The 25390-nt window shown below is 43.4% G+C and overlaps 1 protein-coding gene across 6 annotated transcripts in view; it reads left to right on the forward strand.

Annotated features, from left to right (window-relative positions):
* MIPOL1 (mirror-image polydactyly 1) overlaps positions 1-25390 on the forward strand; it is a 672982-nt gene that overhangs the window by 545612 nt on the left and 101980 nt on the right. The window lies entirely within an intron of this gene.

Consider the following 25390-nt stretch of genomic DNA (forward strand, 5'->3'; position numbering starts at 1 on the left):
GATGGTCTCGGGGCTAAAGGGTCTCCCGTACGAAGAAAGATTGAGCAAATTGCAGCTCTACACTCTCGAAGAGCGTAGGGAGAGGGGAGACATGATTGAGACTTTTAAGTACATCACGGGACGGGTCGAGGTGGAAGAGGATATCTTTCTTCTCAAGGGACCCTCGACCACAAGAGGACATCCGCTCAAACTCAAGGGAGGGAAGTTTCGTGGAGACGCCAGGAAGTACTTCTTCACGGAGAGAGTGATTGAGCATTGGAACAAGCTTCCAGTACAGGTGGTCGAGGCACGCAGCATCCCAGACTTCAAAAACAAATGGGATACCTATGTGGGATCCCTACGAGGTCATACCAAGGGATAGGGTCACTAGGACTTGAATTGGCGGGTCAGTAGAATGACAGTATAATTATTGTACTTTAGGGGTCAGTAGACTTAAGAGGGTGGGTAAATGGTGTGGGCAGACTTGATGGGCTATGGCCCTTATCTGCCGTCATCTTTCTATGTTTCTATGTTTCTATGTTTCTAATGCCTGGTAACTAAAATTCAATGCAAAGAAATGCAGAGTAATGCATTTGGGGATTAATAATCGGAAGGAACCGTATATGCTGGGAGGTGAAAAGCTGATATGCACGGGAGGGGAGAGGGACCTTGGGGTGATAGTGTCTGAAGATCTAAAGGTGAAAAAACAGTGTGACAAGGCAATGGCTGCTGCCGGAAGGATGCTGGACTGTATAAAGAGAGGCGTAGCCAGTAGAAGGAAGAAGGTGTTGATGCCCCTGTACAGGTCATTGGTGAGGCCCCACTTGGAGTATTGTGTTCAGTTTTGGAGACTGTATCTGGCGAAGGACATAAGAAGACTTGAGGCGGTCCAGAGGAGGGCGACGAAAATGATAGGAGGCTTGCGCCAGAAGACGTATGAGGAGAGACTGGAAGCCCTGAATATGTATACCCTAGAGCAGGGATGTCCAACCTGCGGCCCTGTGAAGTATTTTGGCAGCCCCGGTCAAGGGTGATGCAGGGTTTTCCTCTGCTGCCCCCGGGCGTTTACCGTCTTGCCGGCTCCCTCCTCTGTTTTGCTGCAGCATTTGCACGTTTGTGTGGCCCCAGAAAAACTTTTTTCGGCCAATGTGGCCCAGGGAAGTCAAAAGGTTGGTCACCCCTGCCCTAGAGGAAAGGAGGGATAGGGGAGATATGATTCAGACGTTCATATACTTGAAGGATATTAACGTAGAACAAAATCTTTTCCAGAGAAAGGAAAATGGTAAAACCAGAGGACATAATTTGAAGTTGAGGGGTGGTAGATTCAAAGGCAATGTTAGGAAGTTCTACTTTACGGAGAGGGTGGTGGATGCCAGGAATGTGCTCCCAAGGGAAGTGGTGGAGAGTAAAACTGTGACTGAGTTCAAAGAAGCGTGGGATGAACACAGAGAATCTAGAATCAGAAAATAATATTAAATATTGAACTAAGGCCAGTACTGGGCAGACTTGCACGATCTGTGTCTGTGTATGGCCGTTTGGTGGGGGATGGATTGGGGAGGGCTTCAGTGGCTGGGAGGGTGTAGATGGGCTGGAGTAGGTTTTAACAGAGATTTCGGCAGTTGGAACCCAAGCACAGTACCGGATAGAGCTTTGGATTCATGCCCAGAAATAGCTAAGAAAAAATTTTTTTTAATTGAATCAGTTGGGCAGACTGGATGGACCAATCGGGTCTTTATCTGCTTTCATGTACCATGTTACTATGTAAATTTATGTGATTTATAATTAATTATACATTTACATGAATGACGAAGAAAAAAGGTTGCCCCCAAAGCTAAAACATCAGGTTTCATTAACAAAAATTCTTTGCTACGTTTTTGTGTTTCATGTGCTAAGTCTGGAAACATATTATCTTTAAATCCTCAAAATTCTTTTTGTTTATTTTTGAAGAACATTCGTAACAATCAATCTTATCTAAAGTAAGGGCAACTGTCAAAAGACTCTTAGCCAAATTAGCCACAAGATCCCACAAAGTGTCCATTGTTACTTCGCGAGGTTTTTGAAATTGAGAAAACTGTAAATGTAAAGTACTTTGCTCATCCATTGGTAAGTCTTATTGTCGATGTTCTGGCCAGGTTAATCCAATCCCTGATGTTTTCAATTCTTCTGAATCCATATTCAGACTCCCTTGTAAGATCTGAGAGCCCAAATCTCTCTAGCTTCCAAGGGAAGTTGCGTTCCGACTTTCAGAAGCTCCTCCGCCTGCGGGGAGCTGGTCATTTGTGGATGCAGGAACAGTGCTCTCATGTCAGGACTGAGACCCTGGGAACTCTGCTGCATTTCGTTTCTCTGCAGTGTCTCCAGAGGGGAAGTTGCTGACATTGCTGGTATGCCCTGCATTTGCCACACAAGTTCCTCTATGTTCCCGAAGACAGCGGTCCCGGAGCGTCGCAAGGCACTAGCGGCACTTCTCCTCTTCTGCATTATTCAAGAAAAAATGCCAGGTAAAATTAAGAAAAAGTAAATTTCTAGAGCAAACCCACATAAGCATGTAACTCAGCACTCCTATCCAGTGGCCATCTTGGATCCAATGCTGAAAAGTAAGCGGTTACACATTCAAAGCAGTTTACATATATACAGGTACTATTTTGTACCTGCGTTAATGGAGGATTAAGTGACTTGCCCAGGGTCAAAAGAAGCAGCACTGGGATTTGATCCCATAACCTCAGAGTTATGGGTTAGGCATCCATTCTATCACTAGGCCAAAGATGGGTAAGGGGTGTGGCACTTGATATTTTGCCTTTCTGTGTCATCACTACCAATAGTTTTGGTGCGTTGGTTGTGATTGGTCTCCTGGAATCTCTTTTTTAGGCCCTTCCTTTTCCTCCCTCCTTCTATTATTTTAGTGTTTTAGTGTCCTTCCATCTTTTCCTCCTACTGCTATTCTGCTGCCGCTGTTTAGGGGTCAACAAGAGACTAAACTCTTTGACCTTGCTTTAATCCCTGTTCCCCTATTTCATCTCTTGCTTGAAACATCTAGTTGGTATTCTTCATGCTCTGCTCCTGCTCACACCCCAGGGTGCCAATGGATCTACAGCATCTGGAGTTACCTAGAAAAATGAAAATGACTTAGTGGGTATATAGAGGAGAGGGTAATAACCAGTATTTACACTCACCATTTCATAGAAGCTTTTAGAGAACCATCATTGACAGGTTGCTTCTTACACATGTAATACAGTTTTCAAACTAATAAAAGCAAAAATTGGCAAGAAACAAGAGGGCTGTTAATTTTTCATTAAGACAGATTTATACCTAACACAAGGACTAAGGGGCCCTTTTACTAAAGAACATTAAGCCCGTGGAGGGGCATAATAAAAAAAAACGTCTAAGTCTCCTTTTGGCCTAAGGCCTTAAACGTTGAAAGTAGAAGCAGGGAAAATGTCCATAATCAAAAAAACATCCAAAAGGAGGTTTTTTTTTATAATGGCCTGCCTCTACGTTCAGTTGTTTAAAAGCCCAGACCACCACTACGTCTAAACTTATACCCTGTAATCAACCAAAAAAAAAGCCTAAGCCCCAAACGTCCAAAACAAGAGCTTATAGGCGAAGGAGGAGCCAGTCCTTCGCCTAAAAGCTGGATTCTGTAACCGGTGTCTGACAAAAACAACACCGGTTACAGAATCCACCCCACCCCCTCACGACATTGGGGCAAGAGGGAGTCCATGCCTCTTGCCCTGTGACACCCCCGACCTCCCCGATGACATCGGGACAAGAGGGAGTCCAAGCCCTCTTGCCCCGTTGCACCCCCGACCTCCCCGACATCGGGACAAGAGGGAGTCCAAGCCCTCTTGCCCCGCGGCACCCCCGACCTCCCAGATGACACTGGGGCAAGAGGGAGTCCAAGCCCTCTTGCCCCGCGGCAGCCCCGAACCTCCAATGAAGATCGGGGCAGGAGGGAGCCCAAGCCCTCCTGCCCAGCGACCTCCAATCCCCCCCCCCCACCGAGTCTGATTCGGCCAGGAGGCAGCCCAAGCCCTCCTGGCCATGCGACCCCCACCCCCTACAAGATTGGGCAGGAGGAAGCCCAACCCCTCCTGCCCAGGTGGACCCCCTACCCCACACCCCCACTAAAATATGGGCAGGAGGGATCCCAGGCCCACCTGCCCTCGAATTGCCCCTCCACGATCGCACCCCCGATCTTGTAGGGGGTGGGGGGCCAGAGGCCAGGAGGGCTTGGGCTCCCTCCTAGCCGGATCGGACTCGGGGGGGTGGTTGGGGATCATGGGGCAGGAGGGCTTGGGTTCCCTCCTGCCCCGAACGTAATCAGGGGGTTGGGGATCGCGGGGCAGGATGGCTTGGGCTCCCTCTTGCCCCAATGTTGTTGGGGGGGGTGATGTATCACGGCAGGAGAGATGCCTCATCTTCCCTACCGCGATGCCATCACTCCTCTACCCGAACTGCCACAACCCACGACAGGAGAGATAGGGCATTTCTCCTGCCTTCGACGAACCCCCCTCCCCCCCAATGTCCGCCCGCCCTAGAACCCCCGATCGGGCCCCCCAGCCGACCCGCGACCCCCCCGGATGACCCCGCGACCCCCACCCCCCTTCCCCGTACCTTTTCGTCGTTGGCCGGACAGACGGGTGCCAAACCCGTCCGGCATGCAGGCCACCGAAGAATGGGGCCGGATTGGCCCAGCGGTACCAAAGCCCAGCCTACTGGTGGGGCCTAAGGCGCCTGGGCCAATCCTTTGGGGATCCCTCCTGCCCGTAATGTAGTGGGGGGTGGGGGTAGGGGGGTTGCCTAGGCCAGGAGGGGTTGGGCTCCCTCCTGGCCCGAACGTGTCGGGGTGTAGGGGGGTCGCCTGGGCCAGGAGGGGTTGGGCTACCTCCTGGCTCGAACGTGTCAGGGTGTAAGGGGGTCACCTGGGCCAGGACGGGTTGGGCTCCCTCCTGGCCCAATCGAGTCGGGGGGGGTCGCGGCTTCAACGGGGCAAGAAGGCTTGGCCTTCCTCTTGCCCCAATGTTGTTTGGGGGGGGGAGTGATCCATCGCGGCAGGAGAGATGCCTCATCTCCCCTACCGCGATGCCATCACTCCTCTACCGGAACTGCCGCGAGTTGCGGCAGTTCGGGTAGAGGAGTGATGGCATCGCGGTAGGGGAGATGAGGCATCTCTCCTGCCGCGATGGTTAGGTTGCCGGGCCGCTGAACTGATGGCGCCAACGGCCATCAGCTCAGCGGCCCCTTTTTCGGCACTTAGACCTGGTTTTATTTCGTCTAAGTGAAAAAGGTCTAAGTGCTGACTAAACTGTATTGGTTATACCTGTTGTACGGCTAGGTGTAGGTCGGCCCACCTCCCGCCCACTGCCCGCCCTTTCCCCTCCTCTAAACACACCTCTTTTCTCTCTGTGCGTTTAGAGGCAGGGGAAAGGCCTAAGTTGGTTTTAGATACATCTAAAAACCAGCTTTGGTTATGGGTACTTGGACGATCAGGCTTTTTGATCGTCCAAGTAGCTATTTAGGACACTTTTTAGACTTTTTTTTTTTTTATTATTACCCCCTTAACATGCAGGTAGTGCGCAGAAAAATCCTGTATTAAGCCATGTTACCTCTATATTTTAGTGCAATTTGGTAAAAGGAGCCTACATACTGTATGTTCAAGTAGGAGGTAGATATGAGGCATATATGACCTTGAATATTTCCTGAAACATCTCCCAAGTATCTACTTTTATGTCATTAGCAAGTTACCTTTATTCTGATAGTCATTCTCCAGATGCCACCCCTCCCCCCCAAAAAAAAAAAAAGATTTTGTTAAATTTGGGTCATCTATAAATTTCTTTTTCTAATGAACTTGAAAGGAAACATATTTGTTCAATATGCATAGCTCATCAAAGACACTTGAGATGACTAGCGATATACGGTTCTCTTTGGTGGTTTAATGAATATTATATAAACATTAATTTATAAATATATGAAATGATACCCATCCTCTTTTAAAACATTGTGATGCATTTATAGAAACTGGAATTATTCATTTTTCATATGGGCTGCCTCCCAAGTTGTTCCTTATATATCATATATGTTAATATATTCTACTGACATTCTGAAGTATTATTACTTTCTGATATTGTGTCGTACTAAAATTCCTGCTGACATTCACTTAGAATATTAAACTTGTCTATTCATTGAGGCTGCTGCTAAGGGTTGACACTTCATAGTGATAGGTAAATTCAGCATTTCATTTTACTGTTCAGGTCAATTCATTATTTGATCGTGTATAAATTGTGGTCATCCTCCAAGAATCATTTTTAATTTTTGGCTACTGGTGTCTAACTTTGTTAACCAACCTTCATAGGTTGACTAATACTAACGGTGCTGTACACCTTAAAAAAATGGTTCATATTGATAGCTCACACTGCCATAGATTTCTAGCAGTAAAGATTTAGCTGTGCAGTAGACTGCATTAAATTCTCAGTGTCCCCAAAGTGTAAATGTCTGGGAGAGAATTATTTGAGAACTCAAGAGTTAATTCCAAATACTTGAACAGTTTCCTTGACTAAAGGAACTGACTTGTCAAACCAGTTAGACTAAAAGAAGAAGATGGAAAACACGCAATGTGTACAGGATGAAAAGTGAATAAGACTGGAAGAGAAAGGGGAGAAGGGAATAAAGGAAGGAGTAAAAGAAGACAGAAAGAACAAATAAAGAGGGAAGGAATAGGTATGAGAATAAAACAGTGAACAAGAAGCTTAAGGGAAAGGTTGAGAAAGGGCATAGAAGAAGATGGAGGTCAGTGTGAGAACTGGGTGGGTGGGGAGGGGGGGAGAAATTGCTATTTCTGTGAGGGAAAGAGGTATGTGTAAGGGGAGAAGAAAGACCATAGAAACTAGACGGATGTTTGTCTAATCTGCTTCTAAATATATCCAGTAAAGAAAATACTACCACTTCTTTATTTAACTTGCTGATTAATTAATGTTTTAGCTATAAAATTCTTCCTAATATATAATGGAAATCTTATTGTATTGTGAAGTTCCCGTCCTTGTCATCAGAATTTGAGATGTCATGTAGCTGATACAGTTAGGCATTATGGGAAAGATTTCTAGATGTCTACTGATTAAATTTGCAGACGATACGAAGTTATTCAGAGTAGTGAAGACACAGAAGAATTGCGAAGACCTTCAACGTGACATAAACACGCTCAAGAAATGGTCCACGACATGGCAAATGAGGTTTAATGTGGATAAGTGTAAAGTAATGCATGTCGGTAACAAAAATCTTATACACAAATACAGGATGTCCGGTGCGGTACTCGGAGAGACCCCCAAAGAAAGAGTCTTGGGAGTACTGGTCCACAAGTTAATGAAGCTGTCTGCTCAAGGCGACGAAAAGGGCAAACAGAATGCTAGGAATGATTAAGTAGGGGGTCACGAACAGATCGGAGAAGGTTATCATGCCGCTGTACCGGGCCATGGTACGCCCTCATCTGGAATACTGTGTCCAACACTGGTCGCCGTACATGAAGGAGGACATGGTACTACTCGAAAGGGTCCAGAGAAGAGCGACTAAAATAGTTAAGGGGCTGGAGGAGTTGTAGTACAGTGAGAGATTAGAGAAACTGGACCTGTTATCCCTTGAAAAGAGGAGACTGAGAGGGAACATGATCAAAACGTTCAAGATAATGAAGGGAATAGACTTAGTAGATAAAGACAGGTTGTTCACCCTCTCCAAGGGAGCGAGAACGAGAGGGCACTCTCTAAAGTTAAAAGGGGAAAGATTCTGTACAAATGTAAGGAAGTTGTTCTTCACCCAGAGAGTGGTAGAAAACTGGAACGCTCTTCCGGAGGCTGTCATAGGGGAAAACACCCTCCAGGGATTCAAGACAAAGTTAGACAGGTTCCTGCTGAACCAGAACGTATGCAGGAAAGGCTAGTCTCAGTTAGGGCACTGGTCGTTGACCTAAGGGCAGCTGCGTGAGTGGACTGCTGGCATGATGGACCACTGGTCTGACCCAGCAGTGGCAATTCTTATGTTCTTATGAAGGAAAGGCTGAATGGAAAGTGTATTAAAAGGATCAGCCTTAAAAAATCAGCTTAAATATTTAAATCTGAGTGTTTTGTTTCTGTCATATTACATTTTAGACCTCTGCCACAATAAATAAATAGGATGAGCAGCCAGAAAATGTTCATTTTGTGTCATTATGGAATGTTCATTTTATTTGTTTTTATTTGGCCTTTTTGTTGTCATGGGAACAAAATCATTGAATGAGTGTTCTTTCAAAAGAATATGCAGAATTTGCAAAGAGGTCATATTCTTTCAGAAAATGTGCATTCTTTTCTCAATAGTGCATGCTTGAATGCACTATTTGCACATGCACGGTGGTTCGCAGATGTGCAATGATTTGAATAGGCACACTTATGGAAAACAAATGCATGCTTTCAAAAGAATAAGCCTTATCATTGGTAAACCAAAAATTATAAAATGTCCATATTTTTTCTGCTTGTTTTCATTAATATGCAGTGACTGGATATGCCATGGGAAATGACAGCCCAACCCTAATAAATATGTTTCAAATTTAATTTTACTTGATATACTACCAAATGGTAATTACTTTCATAGTGGTTCACAATAAGGGTAGACAGAAAGAAGAAACAGAGGTTATAAATTATTTACGGTAAGTACAAAAAGGAAGGAAATACTATGTATTCTTAAGCCCAGACTGGCATGCCATACCAGCCACCCTAATCTTTGAATTATTCAGCCTCCAAAGGCATGGGTTAAAAAAAAACACATTTTTAGACCTTTTTTAATGAGAAGGAGGGTTCTAGAAGCAAGTAAGATGGCAGTGAGGGTGATCACACCAAAAGTAGAATGTGTAGGGGGGGGTCACACCAAAAGTAGAATCGCAAATGGTGTCCAGGTAAATTGTAACTAAATGATTTTGTTGAGTGGATTACAATATTATAGAGGTACAGTAAGATATCCACAGTCATGATAAGATGGTTGGCGGTCCTAAATAACGGGTTTTGTGGACAAGCGTCAGAATTTTGAAAGTTAGTCTAGGAGTGATGGGCAGCTAATTCTCATTCTGCAAGAGTGGTGTAACATGGCTCTATTTATTTGGCAAAAGGTGAAACTAATTCTAAGTATTGAGTGCCTTTAGCTCTTTTTATTTGGCACCATGGATCAATTTTGCATGAGTTGTAACCTCCGAGCATCCAAATGTCGATGCCCTTGATCAGACTATTACAATAATCCACCTGTGTGAGTGCTAATGAATGTACCAGTATTCACAATGCTTGATTTCAGAGATAGCAATGAATTAATTTAGGTTAAAGAAGCATTTACTAGATAAATAAGATGTGTCCTTTAAATGAGAGATCTAAGTCAAGAAATATGCCTAAAATTTTTAATGATGTAATGAAGAATACTGGGGCACCTGTAATCATAAAATGAACTTGAAAAGGCTGAGAGCCCTCGCTTGCAATAGGACTGAGAAAGGTGCCAGTTTAGGTGGAGCTAGCTTATTATATATGTGGTAAGGGAACAACCCCATTTAGTGGCTTGTTCTTCTTCTTCAAGAGAGAGAGATGAAAATGAATCAGATGATAAAAGCCATATTTTGAACAAAGGAGTGGTAAGTTAGATATTTGAGGTCTCTTGATTAGACCTCCAAGTTAAGAGGGTTGTTTGGGATAAATGTGCATGTTTGGCACATGTTTGGAGACATGACATCTAGTGTTTGTGTAGCTCCAGCTACCCATGCTTTAAGTGACAGCTCTGGCCACCCTGTTTGGCAGCCTGGATAGACCATGCAGGTCTTTATCTGCCATCATTTACTGTGTTCCTCTGTGTTATAAGAGAACTCTATCAGATAATGATCTGTCCACGGCAATGGAAGGGGAGATAAGTCATGTAGAGTAACCGGGAAATACTAAGTAGAGAAAACTATATAAAATATGTGTTCTACCTTGGCTGAGAGAAAGATCATGAGTGAAACAGGGTCATTAGCAAAAGATGATGTATTATAGTTGAAATTATGGTCCCCAAGGATGATCCAAAGCATGTTGTAGTATTGGAGATTGAAAATTCATAATGCTATTGGCTGAAAAAGGAGATGGGTGGTAAAAGAGAGTTTAAAAATCCACAGGTGGAAAAGAATCTAATTTAAACACAAGAGCTCTGTAAGGTGGTGTGTGTACTTAGAAGTATGGGTTCAAATAGTGAGTCTCTCTGTGAATACGATCATGCATCTATCTCCCTTCCTTCTATCTAGTCTATTAGTATACAGTGAATGAAAGCTATTGGGCATGGCCTAGATTAGATATAGGGTCAAGTTGGTGGCTATTAAAATGTAAGTGGTCTTTATCATAAAGCATATGGGGACAAATTTAAAGACCTAAAAATGTGTAATTTGGAAGAAAATCACCATGTGTAAAGATGATAGAAATATTTAAATACCTCCATGGTATAAATGGACAGGAGGTGGGTTTTTTCAAATGGAAAGGAAGTTCTGAAGCAAGGGGTATAGGCTAGGGAAAGAGGGATAAACTCAGGAACAACTTCAGGAAATATTTCTGTAAAGAAAGTATGTTGGATGAGTGAAACAGTCTTCCAGTGACGATTATAGGTACCAGTACAACATCTGAATTCAAGAAGGCATAGGACAAGCAAAGAGAATTTCTGAGGGAGAAGAAGGGATTGTAGAGTTTAGTTGTTGATTTTGATGGCCAGACAGATTAGCCCATATGATCTTTATCTGTAATAATTTTCAATATTTCTCGATTGTTTTTATGATGAATCAGGTTTGAAATTAGGCAAGTTAGATAGGCCTTAATTTCCTATCTACTACCAGATTCTTTGTTTCTGTGTGTTTATGAAACATAGGTTTTTTTTTACTAAGACAGTAAAATTTGCAATTACTGTGGCGTAAAGCAGGATATTACCAAACGGTAGCTGCAAATTTAACATGGCACCTATTGGGGTTGGAGGGACAGTTTTCAATATTTTCTACTTCAAGACATGTTTTCACATTCATATTAACTTATGGTACCTTCTCCCACGTAACTTGAAAGCATTTAGGGGCAGATCCTGCAAATGGCACCATAATCAGCGGCTGCCTAAAAAAAATGGTGCCGTTTGCATGTCAGTCAATACTATGGTGCCTTTTGCAGAATCGCAGCTCCTGTTAAAGTTAGGCCCCAGTAATGTAAGCCAGGATTTTAAAGCCTTTTCTTAGGTGCCGGTTGCCGAGATTCTGTTAATGGCACCTAAGCGTGGTTCACTTGCAGCTGGCACCGTTTTTGTAGGTACTGGCTGATTTAGTTGCCATTTACAGTATCCAGGACTAAGTGCTTAACATAGCTTAGTAAAAGACCCCTATAATTATATTGGAAGTAAAATGATATTTATACAGATTGGAGATATAAAATTTGGAGGTACTACACATTTTTATCTGCACCCAACTTAGTATGCACATCAGAGAAGTAAACCCAAATAAATTGATTAATGAACTTGGATATATAAATAATTCTAGAGAATGACATGGTGACAGAATTTGTCACCATCTCCGTCCCCATGGATATCTGCGGGAAGCCATCCCCATTCTTTAAGGAGAGAGGGAAGAATAGGAGTATGACCCTCAAGCCTTGCATTGAAGAATGCTGGTGTAGAAGGACTGAGGTTAAGATAGACACAAAAGAATGACACAGGATGGTTTCCCGCATTATCCACGGGAACGATGACAAATTCTGTCACCGTATCATTATTGATTATAATTGGCAGTCTTTAAAATTTGCATGCACATCTCGCTGCGTGCTATTCTATAATTCCCGATGCCTAATTTTAATTATGTGAAAAGGGAATAGCAAAAGGCAGGAGAGATAACCAAAAGTCCAAGCTGGTAAAACAATTTAATAAAACATGTGCAATACTGGCACAAGAAAATGAACCATGTTTAGGCTAACTAGCCTGCATCAAGAGTCCAATAAAATATTGAAGTATACCACTAATTGAATAACACAGAGGATGGGTGTGTAATCAAAAATACAGTGAATGCTGCTGCCAAGCGCCATCCAATAGAAAGGCATGGATCTTCAATATAGGTAGTGGTGCATCAAACCTTAGTAACAGAGTATGACAAATTTCAACTTGTTTGGTGCAGTCAGTCGGTTGTGAGTATAGTTAACATAGAAACATAGAAGATGACGGCAGATAAGGGCCATAGCCCATCAGGTCTGCCCACTCTACTGACCCACCCCCAAGTCTACTATCCTAGGGATCCCACTCCTGGTGACAGGTTCCCTTGGCTTAACCCTCTAAGGGATCCCACATGGGCATCCCATTTGCTCTTAAATTCTTGTACACTGTTTGCCTCGATCACCTGCACCAGGAGCTCATTCCAAGGATCAACCACTCTCTCGGTGAAGAAATATTTCCTGGTGTCACCATGAAATTTCCCGCCCCTGAGTTTGAGCGGATGCCCTCTTGTGGCTGAGGGTCCTTTGAGAAAGAGAATCTCTTCTTCCATCTCGATACGGCCGGTAATATACTTAAACGTCTCGATCATGTCTCCTCTCTCCCTATGTTCCTCAAGTGAGTACAGCCACAAATTTTTCAGCCTTTCCTCGTACGATAGATCCTTGAGCCCCGAGACCATCCTGGTGGCCATCCGTTGCACCGACTCTACTCTCAGCACATCTTTTCGGTAGAGTGGCCTCCAGAATTGCATACAGTATTCCAAATGAGATCTCACCATGGTTCTGTATAATGGCATTATGACTTCAGGCTTCCGGCTGACGAAACTCCTGCGGATGCAACCTAACAACTGTCTTGCCTTAGATGAAGCCTTCTCCACATGATCAGCAGTTGAGAGAGAAGGGGGTATGTTTTAAAGTGTGCTGTAAATCATGGATCTCAAACAACGCATTAACATGAAATTTTGTTTTAAACTGTAAAAAAGTGCTAAAGAAACACAAAAAAAGTTAAAATTAGTTTCTGGTGATGCTGTAGGGACCATGAAGATGGTTTACAAGTGGTTCAAGTGATTTCATTATGGTTGCAAATCATTTGAAGACGAGGAGAGATCGGGACATCGCTCAATATCAAAATAGTAAGCAAAATGATGTGACAAAACAGGCAATTGACTATTAGAGAACTTTCTGAGGATCTGAACATCTCTTATGGTTCCGTTCAAAACATTTTAACAACAGATTTGAACATGAGGTGAGTAAATGCAACCTGAGAAATAGGTAAATGGTTTAATCCCATACATAACACAAATTAACCTCCAGTGTTGTATACCGAGTTTATCGCTTTCACCTTCTTGTCACATATAAAATGTTTTTTAAGGAGGAAAAAGGCCTCAGAAGCTGCGTAGAGCAAAAAGCTCCACCGCAGCTATGAAGGGATGAACTGTACAACCTTACTGGCTCCCCTGCAATGCTCTATCATAGGCCAAAAAACCTCCTTATATAACCATGAATTATAAACGCAATTACTGAGTGTAAAATATAGATGTAGATTTTGAACATATCAACAAACAGGTAAGCAGGTCAAAAGGTGAGCAGATAAGCAAATGAAAAATAAATAAACGCTTATCTCACTCGCTGTCTCCGCAGGCTCAGTGCTTTCCGTAAGTCTAAATATTGCTGTAGCCCAGCACTGAACCTGCGGGAACAGCGCGTGAGAACATATGTCAGTAGGACTTACTCATATAAGTGTTCATTTATTTTTCATTTGCTTATCTGCTCACCTGTTTGTTGATATGTTCAAAATCTATGCCTATATTCCGCTCAGTAATTGCATTTATACTTCACGTCTATACAATGTTTGCATAAGGAGGTTTTTTGGCCTATGATAGAGTGTTGCAGGGGAGCCAGTAAAGTTGTAAAGTTCATCCCTTCATAGCTGCGGTGGAGCTTTTTGCTCTCCATGGCTCCTGAGGCCTTTTTTCTCCTCAAAAAGTGTGGCAGGAAGGTGAAAGTGATAAACTCTGTATACAATACTGGAGGTTAATTTGTGTTTTGTATGGAATTTGTACTCTGGTTTGTCCATTAATTTTTTCAGTAAATGGTTTAATCTTCCATCATGGCAACGTTCCTTGTTAAAAATCGCTTCTGGTACGGCAATTTCTGTCAAAATATTACGGTGTGTCTTCATCCATCTTATTCACTGAATCTAGCGCCATGCAACTTCTGGCTCGTCCCCAAAGTCAGAATGACCATGAAAGGTAAACATTTTAAATCAATTCAGTACATCAAGGCAGCCATGACAGTGCAAGTAAAAACACAAAAGAGGACTTCCAGAACTGCTTCAGAAAGTGGCAAGAACGATGGGATAAGAGTGTTCAAAGCGAGGGAAAGTATTTTGAGGAGGATTAATAGCAATGTGTCTCTTACTGTAATATTTTTAAAAATTTAAACATTCACTGTATTTTTTGATTACACCTCTTATACTAGTCTTGTTAATCGTCATTTAGAAAGCACAGTTGAGGCACAAAATGCCACTGGGTGACGTTGTAAAACAAGATATGTGTAGTATCCCTCAGATTTTATGCACCATATCCAAATGTCTGCGCCCAATGTTTTGTGCATGTCAGAGATGCACACCCAAATAAATTGACTATCTAGATCGGAAACATAAATAATTGGGTGCTAGCACCAAATTTTTGATAATTGGCAGTCATAAAAATTTATATGAACATCTCACTGTGCGCAATTCCATAAAGCATGATGCCTAACTTTAATTGTGCATTATGTGAAAAGGAGGCTTGACCAGGGGCATGTTAGGGTGTTCCAAAAAGTTGTGCATGGATTTACAGGATTCATCCAAAGTGCTCCTGTTGGGTACTGGTATTTACACTTGCTTTTAACCCAAATGCCCAAAAGTTAGGTACTGGATCCACACTGAATGCTATTCTTTAATGGGCACGCTGAAGAGAACCAGCACAGAATTCAATATTCAGTGGGAGATGCCCCTGATTTTGCCCCTAATGAAGGACACGAAACGGGGCTCTGTAGGGCGATCAGCTGGCACTCCCTGGAAACAGACTCTTTGATTGATGGACGTTAGTGGTTTTGATTGCGATAAGTTCCTTTTTTCAGTAGCCATATTTGAATGTTGTAAGACTAATACAGTATATTGTTACTTGGCACTGCAGGAATGACTACGAAATGATTTGACACTTTTGAGTGCTTTTGAATTCTTGAACCAGATTATTGTGGCACTCGGTATTTTGGGCAACTTTGCACGTTTTAAATATTAAATTAATAACTTAAAAATTTAATAACATAAATTTTACTAGCCACAGGGTGTTTAACATGATGTTTGTGGGTGATTCCTGCCTTGCACTCTTGGGTGCTAAATGCGGTGATAAACCCTGGTGAACTTTTGATAAATTTCAAAAAAAGTTCCCATGAATTGATTCAACACCCTTTATTCACAAAAATTTAGAGTTATAGAAATTTAAATCAGATCACAGAGCCCTCAATACACACAGCGTTTCAAGAACAGAGAGCAAGTCTTTCTTTTTTAATCTGAGCATTGTGACCCCTCTCAATTAGAGTAGGCTTGTTAACATTTTTGCACTCTTTATAGAACAGCAATCATCATTCAGTTTTTTTGCTCCAAATTTTCAGGACCATTTATTGAATTTTCTCCTATATACACAAATGGGAAGAGAGGGGGGAGATGATTAGCTGAAACTAGGATATGTCATGTCCTATTTGCCACATGTGATATGAATGCCTTCTCCTCCCCTCCCCCCCCCCCCCCCCAGTGTTTGGAAAAGGATGCCGAATGATCCCACATGTCTCAGAATATCAACATCCAATTTATTCAAGGTTCTAGGCCAGGGGGTCTCAAAGTCCCTCCTTGAAGGCTGCAATACAGTTGGGTTTTCAGGATTTCCCCAATGAATATGCATGAGATCTATGTGCATGCACTGCTTTCAATGTATATTCATTGGGGAAATCCTGAAAACCCAACTGGATTGCGGCCCTCAAGGAGGGACTTTGAGATCCCTGTTCTAGGCTGTTCTCTCTTTAGGATGCAATATATACTTATCAGGGTTCATACATAACGTGATCATTTATTTTTTTCATCAAAACGGGACATCTATTAATATTCAGTCCTGCCCTAGCCCCACCCCCAATCCCGCCCTATCCTCGCCCCCAATCCCACCCTAGCCCCGCCCCCAATTTCTTCCATTCATTTTTCATGTACACACAATATCTTATTATTTCATAATGCTAACTATAAAATTTTTTAAAAACCACAAAGCACCCTATACGCAGAGAAAATGTTAATTATTTATATTTGGGGGGTTTACAACGATGTCACCTCAGTAACTATAGAAAAATAGACAAATATAGTGCAAAATATAGACAGCAGATATAAATTCTCAAAACTGACACATTTTGATCACTAAATTGAAAATAAAATCATTTTTCCTACCTTTGCTGTCTGGTGATTTCATAAGTCTCTGGTTGCGTTTCCCTCTGACTGTGCATCCTATCTTTCATTTCTTTCTGCATTCAGGCCCAACAATTGTCCCTTTCTATTCCCTCCCTCCTTCTTTCCTATGTCCTTAGTGCACCCAGTGCCTCCTTCCTATGTTCTTAGTGCCACCAGTGCCTCCTTCCTATGTCCTTAGTGCCCCCAGATCCAGTGTCAGTTCTCCTTTGTACCTTTGTTCCAGGTCTCCCTTTCTCTCTCTCCCTCCTCTGTTATGATCTTGCCTCTCTCTGCTCTTCCTCAGGGGCTCTCCCCCTCTGTCTGCACCTCCCAAAGTCCTGCTTCTGCCTCCTGTCTTTCCCCTTTGGTCCAGGCCTTTATCTCTATAGTCTTTCTTCTACTTACAACCCCCCCTTCTCTGCCGTTTTCTCTCCTTCCTTCATCCCTCCTTCTTATGTCCCCTCACTGCTTCCAGCCTTTGTCCCACCCCCTCCCATAAAGCCTACCGGCCTACCTCCCCAAAGCCAGCCTTCCCCAAAGCCAGTCTGCCTGTCTACCTCCCCCAGAGCCAGCCTTCCCGCCTCCCCCAGAGCCTGCCTGCCTACCTCCCCAAAGCCTGCCTACCTACTTCCCTCCCCCAGAGCTAGCCAGCCAGCCTGCCTGCCTACCTCCCCCAAAGCTTGCCTATCTCCCTCCCTCCCCCAGAGCCAGCCTGCCTACCTACCTCCCCCAAAACCTGCCTACCTACCTCCCTCCCCCAGAGCCAGCCAGCCAGCCTGCCTGCCTGCCTACCTCCTCCCCCCCCTACCGCGGAAAACAAAAGCCTCCCTCCAGGCCCGATTTAGGTCCACCGCTGCTGCTCCTCTGCTGCAAACTGCTCGAACTCGGAAGCCTTCTTTCTGACGTCAATTCTGGAGGGAGGCTTTTTTTTTTGGTGTGGCAGGGGAGGGACAGGAAGTGATCGCCTGTCCCGTTGTCCCCGCACACAGCTTCCGGACGCTGTCTCTGAAAACGGGACATTTTGGGTGTCCCGAAGCTGTGTGTGGGGACAACGGGTCAGGGGATCCGAAAATGGGACTGTCACGTTCAAAACGGGACGTATGGTCACCTTATTCATACAGTATCTTAGATACTCAGATGCTATCTTTCTTATGACATCAACAATAGGGTGGAAGAAACACACAGATAATGCTCATAGACTAGCAAAACTTGAGCAAGAACTATAAATTGTGGCCACACTTCATTTTCCGGTTGCTCTCGTTTAATTATGCTCTGAAATATATTTGTGTTTCTGTACCTTAGGAAATTGGGAAAAAATCAGTATGAAAAAAGGATTCTTTGGTCCCATAGATCTTGCATCTGTCATTGTATTAGTAACGTACTGAACTGATTATTGCTATTTGGGTTGCCTAGATATTAAATCATTGTTGCAGCTTCTTTAAAACACTGTTACCAGATTGTTATCAGGGAAGAGCTTAGATGCTGCTTCTCCTATTTTGGATAAGCTGCATGGACTACCGAAAGAAAAGTAAATTAATTCCAGAGTTCTCTGTTTGGTCTCAAGGTGTCTCTGCCATGCATGTAAATAGTGGCTGATTTGTTGCCAGCTGGTTAACCAATTAGCTCTTTGTGGTCCTCCCAGCAGGCTTCATTAGCAGTATAAGCCCCTCACAAGTTAAATTGTTTACCACAATGCATAACACTTTTAGCTGGTTTGCTCCTGCATTGTGGAATTTGTTTCCTTTGGATTTGTGTAAGGCTATTAAAATCTGGCTCTCTTCCCAGGCAATTTCTACTCATTGATATGATTTACAATGTTAGTAGATAAATAGGTATCAGGAGTGGAACGCCTGTAAGGGATTACATCTTGTAGTAGGGTTGGTGGACAGACTGATGTAAGCAGATGAGTAACAAACAGGAGTGAAATGTGGTTAAGGGATTAAATTGTGGGGTAGGGTTGGTGAGTGGATTAGGAGATGATATGTTGAATGGTTGGCCATTTAAGGATACTTTTTTGTTGTAGTTTATTTTATTTGTTGTGTTATCTTGAATTCACTCAATACTTTGCAGGTTGTGCATATATTTATTTATTTTAGCATTTATATACCATTTATAGCCTAATTCAGGGATGTCAAACTCAGGCCTGTGGGCCAAATTTGGCCTACAGGGTAATTAGATTTGGCCCACGATGTGGCCCTCTGTCCTTCCCTCCCTCCATCCCAGTCTCACCTTCAAACAGCCTGTAGAGGATTGCCGGTACTGTAGCGATCCTAAGCAGGCTGCCGTCGACCTCCGTAGCACGTTCCCTCTGCCGCAATCCCATATGTCAGAAGAAGGGTGGGACCGTTGCAGAGGGAACGTGCTGCGGAGTTCAACAGCAGCCTGCTTAGGATCACCACAGCACCGACGATCCTCTGCAGGCTGTTTGAAGGTGAGACCGTGCTAGAAAGAAGATGCAGGCCTTCGGGGGGGAGGGGGCTGCGGGCCCTGGTGTAGAAGTACAGGGAAGAAGGCAGCGGCAAGCCCTGGTGTAGAAGTGCACAGAGGGAGGGAAGGAGGGGTCCAAACAAATGTGCATATGCCGGACTAAGGGTGAGGGAGGGGAAAAGAGAGAGAGATGGTGGCCAATGGGATGGAGGGAGAAAGGTAGAGAAATTGAACACATGCGATGGTGTGGAGGGGGGGTTACAGATACTGGATAGGAGGGTAGTTGGGAAGAGAAAAGGAGAGATCATGGACCCTGGGGTGGTGGGGAAGGAGGGAGAGATGCTGGATAAAAAGGTAGTTGAGAAAAGGAGAGATGGTGGATCTGGGGGATGGTGGGGTCCATTGTTGCAGCTGCGGGATGGAGACAAAAAAAAGGAAAGATGCCAGACCTCCGGGGGAGGGAAAAGGAAATGAAAGGGGAGGACAGAGATGGAAGATGGATGGTTAACATGGAGAAAGAAGAAAACGACAAATGGGAAGGAGACCCTGGCAAGTGAGTTATCAGAAGACAACCAGAGCCTGGGACCAACATGATTTGAATAATGACCAAGTCAATATAGTGCTTTCAGAAAACTTTTAAAGATATTCTTGTGTAAATAAAATTTAGTTTGACTAGCTGGGGTGCTTCCAAGACCAGGTTTTGGAACCATTGATATAGAGTGAAATAAAAGAACTTACCATCCTGCATCAGGTCTACTCCTGTTGCACATTTTGTCATGAAACCTTGAAGAAGCATGATGGAAAACAGACTCTATGCAGTATGCAGTATGTGATTTCTCTTATTGTAGGAACACAATTGCACAGCTCTTCTTTATAAAAAGTATCTATATAACAAGTCTATGGCCCAGTATTTTACAGTGTTCAGGCAGCAGCACCTGCTATCCATGTACATGCTGCTGCAAAAGATATTCAACGGAACTATCCAGATAGTACTGCTGAATATCTTTACAGACCTCCTCAATGATATCCAGATAGTGGTCAGGCAGAATCGAGGCAGAAATGCTCAGAACTGTTATCTGGATAATGTGGGAAAGCAAAAATCTCTCCTTAGTGCAGTGGTCTCAAACACGCGGCCCGGAGGACACATACGGCCCGCCAGGTACTATTTTGAGGCCCTCGGTATGTTTATCATAATCACAAAAGTAAAATAAAACTGTTTCTTGATCATATGTCTGTTTAGCTATAAATTACAATATTATTATTAAGACTTAGCCAAAAGGAAAGATTTATAAACTATAAAGAATTTTACCTGATCTCTTTGGGGGCGGAGCTTACCTAAGATGGCGGATTGGGAGTAGCTGCGGAGACGCCGTCATGCTCATCGTGTGGATTTCCTAGAGTTATGGTTAAAAGAAAGTCTAAACTTCGGGTGTTCCCCGTTGAGGCAGCAGCACCATTGGGTCCGATGGATGTCTTTGTAGAACGCGGCTCATGAACGTTACAACCGGAGGGTGCCACGGCTGGAGAGACTGCACAGGCTGAGGTGCGGGATCTCTCCTTTGAGGCTGTCATTCTGTCCCCGGATGAGCGAAGACCGCCTTGCTGTCCCGCTGCGATGGAGGAGTCGATTGTTGACTCACCGGCTCGAGATGCCCTCTTGCTGTCCTCTCTGTTTGGGAGGACTAACCCCGGAGGGGGGGAGGAGGAGTTTTCAAGATCACAGCAAGCGGTGAGGAGTTCACAGCAAGCCCGAGGAGACTCTTCAAGTTCACTGATGGCTACAGGTATTTCAGTAGCCCAAGAAACTCTTTTGATAAATGAAGTGGTATCTGGCTCAATGGGCATTGCAGGGATTCCTGGAACTGAGATTGTTCCCTTGCAAAGGCCCAAGGTGATTACGATGGAATCCATATGGGAGGCCATATCTAGTATGCAAACTTTACTGGGGAGTCAAACTCAGCAATTATCTTTGAGCTGCAATACTGTTATATCGGAAAATTTGGAACTAAAGGATAAAGTTACAAGTCTGGAAAATAAAATGAGTGACATTGAACCTAAAGTAAAAACTTTGGAAGTACAAGCCCAGACTTGGATTAAGGACAGTGCTAGTTTGCACTTTAAACAAGAAATGTTGGAAAATTCTGTTAGAAGATGTAATCTTCGGATTATTAATTTTCCTAAAGTACAAACAATAACTGCCCTAGCTATGTTTAAAAAATATTTGTTAGAAATTTTGAAGGTACCAGAAACTTCGTACCCACCTCTCACAAAAATATATTACCTGCCAACGAGAGTTAAATCTCAAAATCCAAATCAACAGAATTTATCTGTTGATAGTTTGGATTTAACACATTTTCTAGAGAGGTCGGATACGGAAAATCAGGTCCCTGCTACCTTAATAGTACAGTTTGCAATTGACTCAGACAGGGATTGGCTGCTTAAAATTTTTTTAAGCATAGAGATGTTCCATTCATGACAAATATAATTAGGATGTACCCTGATGTATCTCGCTCGACCCAGAAAAGAAGAAAACAATTCTTAATATTGAGACCACAGGCTGTTCAGCTAGGGGCGACCTTTGTCCTAAGATATCCCTGTAAATGCGTTTTGACATATGGGGGGAATAGATATGTATTTTATGATCCACAGCATTTATCTAAATTTATTTCTGATAGAGAGTCTTCATGAGCTGCCTTGTTCTCTTGTTAAGCTCAACATATTGGTTCAAGAGCACTCAAAACGCCTATCTTTTTGCCTTATACTAATTGCCTTGATGACTTATTTCAGTCTTTTTCATTAGCCTCGTCTCCAAAATTGTGGACTAATAATGCGATGTATATTTTGATATTCCTTAGCTGTTTGGAATTTTGATTTAATTTCAATTTACACTGCATGTTTTCTTTTATTGACTTGTAATTATTGTCAATTATTAAAATTATAAATAAAGAATTAAAAAAAAAAAAAGTTTTACCTCATGCAAAATTGTCATTTCTTTAATAAGACATTAACTATTTTTTCTGAGGCCCTCCAAGTACCTACAAATCCAAAATGTGGCTTTGCAAAGGGTTTGAGACCACTTCCTTAGTGCTTTCCAGATAAGGTATCTGGATAGCAGCTGAATATCATGGATATTTGGATACTGCCAGCACCTCACCGCTCTATCCAGTCTGGCAGCTACCATCCTGACGCTGCTGCTGAATATCTGGATTTTTTTTTGCCTGTAGTGACTGGTGTTAAAAAATAAATGCTGATTCTTGCTGTTTAAATATTATCCCGCTAGATTACAACAAATGCAACTCTTTGTCCTCCAAGGGTCTTGTATTTCTGCTAAAACAAATCTTTGGAATAAACTAATGTGTTGGTTCCCAGTCTGTTTGAGGAACCACCATATACCTGAATGTGCAGAAAGCCAATGACATGCAAATTTTATGTGTGCATATTTTGAACAGTAATTGGGGGATGCCTGCAGTATACATGCACATACGGTCAATAGTAAACTTAAGGCTCCTTTTACTAAGCTGCGTTAGGGCATTAACACACGGAATAGCGCACGCTGAATTGCCCCGCGCGCTAGACCTTAACGCTAGCATTGAGCTGGCGTTAGTTCTAGCCGTGTAGCGCACGGTAATATCCTGCGTGCGCTAAAAACGCTAGTGCACCTTGGTAAAAGGAGCCCTTAGCTTCTTGTGCTTGTGACTGAAGAAAATTAAAGTTTCCAGAATACATCTGCAGCCGTTGTGCCCATATTAGCCCTGCAAAAATTTATTGCTGCTGCTTTTATTTTTGTTCAAACCTGTGCACATTTTCATGTGTGTTTTAAAGTTGCAGCTACTATTCTGGTTGTTAAAAAAAGAGAAACAAGGTACAGTATTTAATTTGCAAAAAGGACATGAAATCCTCAAAAGCAACCCTTGGCAAAAATTTATTACATTATGTGCACATCAAAAGCCACTGTTCGCTTCTCTGCATCAGCGTGGAATACTTAATGGCCTCATTATCATACATTTTAATGCAACATTCGGCCACATCTTTCGCACAAGTTTACATCTGCGTTCAACCCCTCTCTGCTTAGCCAGTAGTGTGTGTGCACATGATAACTGCAGTAGGCTTGCAGTAGTTTTCCTCATCTGTCTCTTGTCATCGTTACTAGTTTGATAGTTGACTGCTGCATGAGACAGATGTGACACTGCTTAGAAGTCCAAAAGTATGTCCTGTACCAGTGCTCTGCAAACATTCTGATAATTAGTGCCAAGGTCTTCATGCAAATAGTTTTGAAATGTGAGGTGCAGATAACCAAAGGATCAGCAGATAAAGCTGTCTTCTCTTTTATCAGAAAAGTTAGAAAATCAGCTTGAACGGAATTTAAACGTTTTGGGCTAGACTAGTTTTAGAACCATCTAAGTACTAAATAGGTACTCAAACTGACCAGATGACCACTAGAGAGATTTAAGTACTAAACCCCTCACACACACACATACTCTCCCAGTGATCACAGACCCCCTCCCACTAGAGAGCTGCATAGGTAAGGGGACGACGGGAATCCCATGGAACCTGCAGGGATCCCGCGGAGTTCCTCTCCAGGGTTGCAGGGATCCTACACGGACCCCTCTGGGGTTGTGGGGATCCCACAGGGATGGAGGCACCTCGAGGGGCTCAAATATTACTTCAGTAGTGCGCCTCCAGCCAAACTCAACCCCTCCACAAAGTAGCATGCAAAGCTCCCAGGCCGCTGCCTGCAGCTGATGTCAGAGGGAAGGCTTCCGGGTCAGCCAAGTGCAGGAACCACGGCTTTGCCAAGAAATAAGTGCGGCTGGAAGGCAGGAAGGAGGCAGCCGACCTAGATGGCTCTGGTACAGTCTCGCAGAAGGGGTCATGGAAATAGTTGGGCCACAGAAAGGAGGGAGGAAGGGAGCGAGCAAGCATTCATGCATTGGGACAAGAAAAAGAGAGAGAGGGGGCATGAACTTGGGATAAAGGAGCGAGCACGTTGGGACACAGGAGGGGCTGGAAGGAGGGAGGGGGCACAAACTTGAGAGACAAAAAGGAGGGAGGGAGCGTATTTGGACACAGAAGGAAGGGAGGGAGCATGGACGTGGGACAGAGAAAGGAGAGAGGAAGGGGGTACAAACATGGGACATAGGATGGAGGGCGGGAAAGAAAGAGATGCTAAGGTAGGGGAGGGAATAGAAAGGGAGAACTATTGGACATGGGTGTGTGAGTGAGAGGGGAAGAGAGATGGTGCACATGGAAAATGGAAGAAAGAGGAGAATTGTTGGGCATAGGAAGGGAGAGGACTGAGATACAGATGCATGGGGAAGATGAGAGGGAGAAATGTTGGATATGGTGGTGGCGATGGGACAGATTGAAAAGGATGCAAGAGGGAGGAATGTTGGACATTGTGGTGAAGGGAATGGATGGAGACATGTTGCATGGTGCTGGAGAGGGGTGAGAGAAGGAGAAATGATCACATTCCATAGAAACCTATCACCTAATTAAATTATTTTTCCCCAATTATTGAGGTTATTAAGGGTATTTTGCCAATTAAGTTATGAGCCCTTTATACAAACAGCCCCAAATTCTATAATGGCAATTCCAAGCTGAACTGATATTACAGAATTCTAGCATAAGTCTGCATTTATGCGCCTAATATAAGGCACAAGCACTTAAGCTAGTTCAAAGGGTAGTGTAAATGGTTGCGCCTAACTATGCAGTTAGGTACGTAAGTGATAGTGTTTAATACCTGTGTGCATTACTGCCTAACATGCCCCTGACCTGCTGATGCCTAAAACTCACTTAAAGTTGAGTGCTCTGGAATTTGAGCATACAATGTATAGAATAGCCACTAAGGGCAGTTACATGTGTAACTTCTAATTGGTGCTAATTAATGGCAACTAAAGCCAATTATAGCCAACAATAGGTTATTAACTACATTTAACAGCCAATTATTGAATTAAGTTGGATGTGCAATTGATCTTCTATAAATTGTGTGCAGCTTTGCACACTAAGGCCCATATTCTATAAATGTAGGTGCCTGCATCACTGCTACAAAGGCGCTTTATGACGCCTAACACCGCTGTAGGCATGGCTAATGCTAGAAGTGGCATTAGGCATCGTAAAATGCCTCCATAGCTGTGATTCACGTGAAAGGTAGGTGCCAGAAATATAGGCCTTGAAAACCCTGGCCTACGTTTCCGGTGCCTACCTATCATGAAGCCGCAATTCTGCAAATGGCACCAGTGCGTGATTGACACGTGATTGGCAGACGTTTTTTAGGTGGTTGCCAATACCACCACCATTTGTAGAATCCAACCCTAAGTGTAAATTTGGGTGGGGCCTTATTAATCGCACTGAAAACTCTGCTGTTTATACAAAACTTAAATGGCTTAACTATAGTATCAAAGAACTGACGATAATCCAGCTTTTTTTCTTCTATGCTCTCTTTCTTATGTACTCTAGTCTTAATTACATGTGAACCGAGTCGAGCTCCATTGGGAGATGACCCGGTTTATAAATTAAAGGCTAGATTAGAATATCT

This window comes from Geotrypetes seraphini, chromosome 7 (genome assembly GCF_902459505.1).
Source record: "Geotrypetes seraphini chromosome 7, aGeoSer1.1, whole genome shotgun sequence".
In the NCBI taxonomy this organism is placed as follows: domain Eukaryota; kingdom Metazoa; phylum Chordata; class Amphibia; order Gymnophiona; family Dermophiidae; genus Geotrypetes; species Geotrypetes seraphini.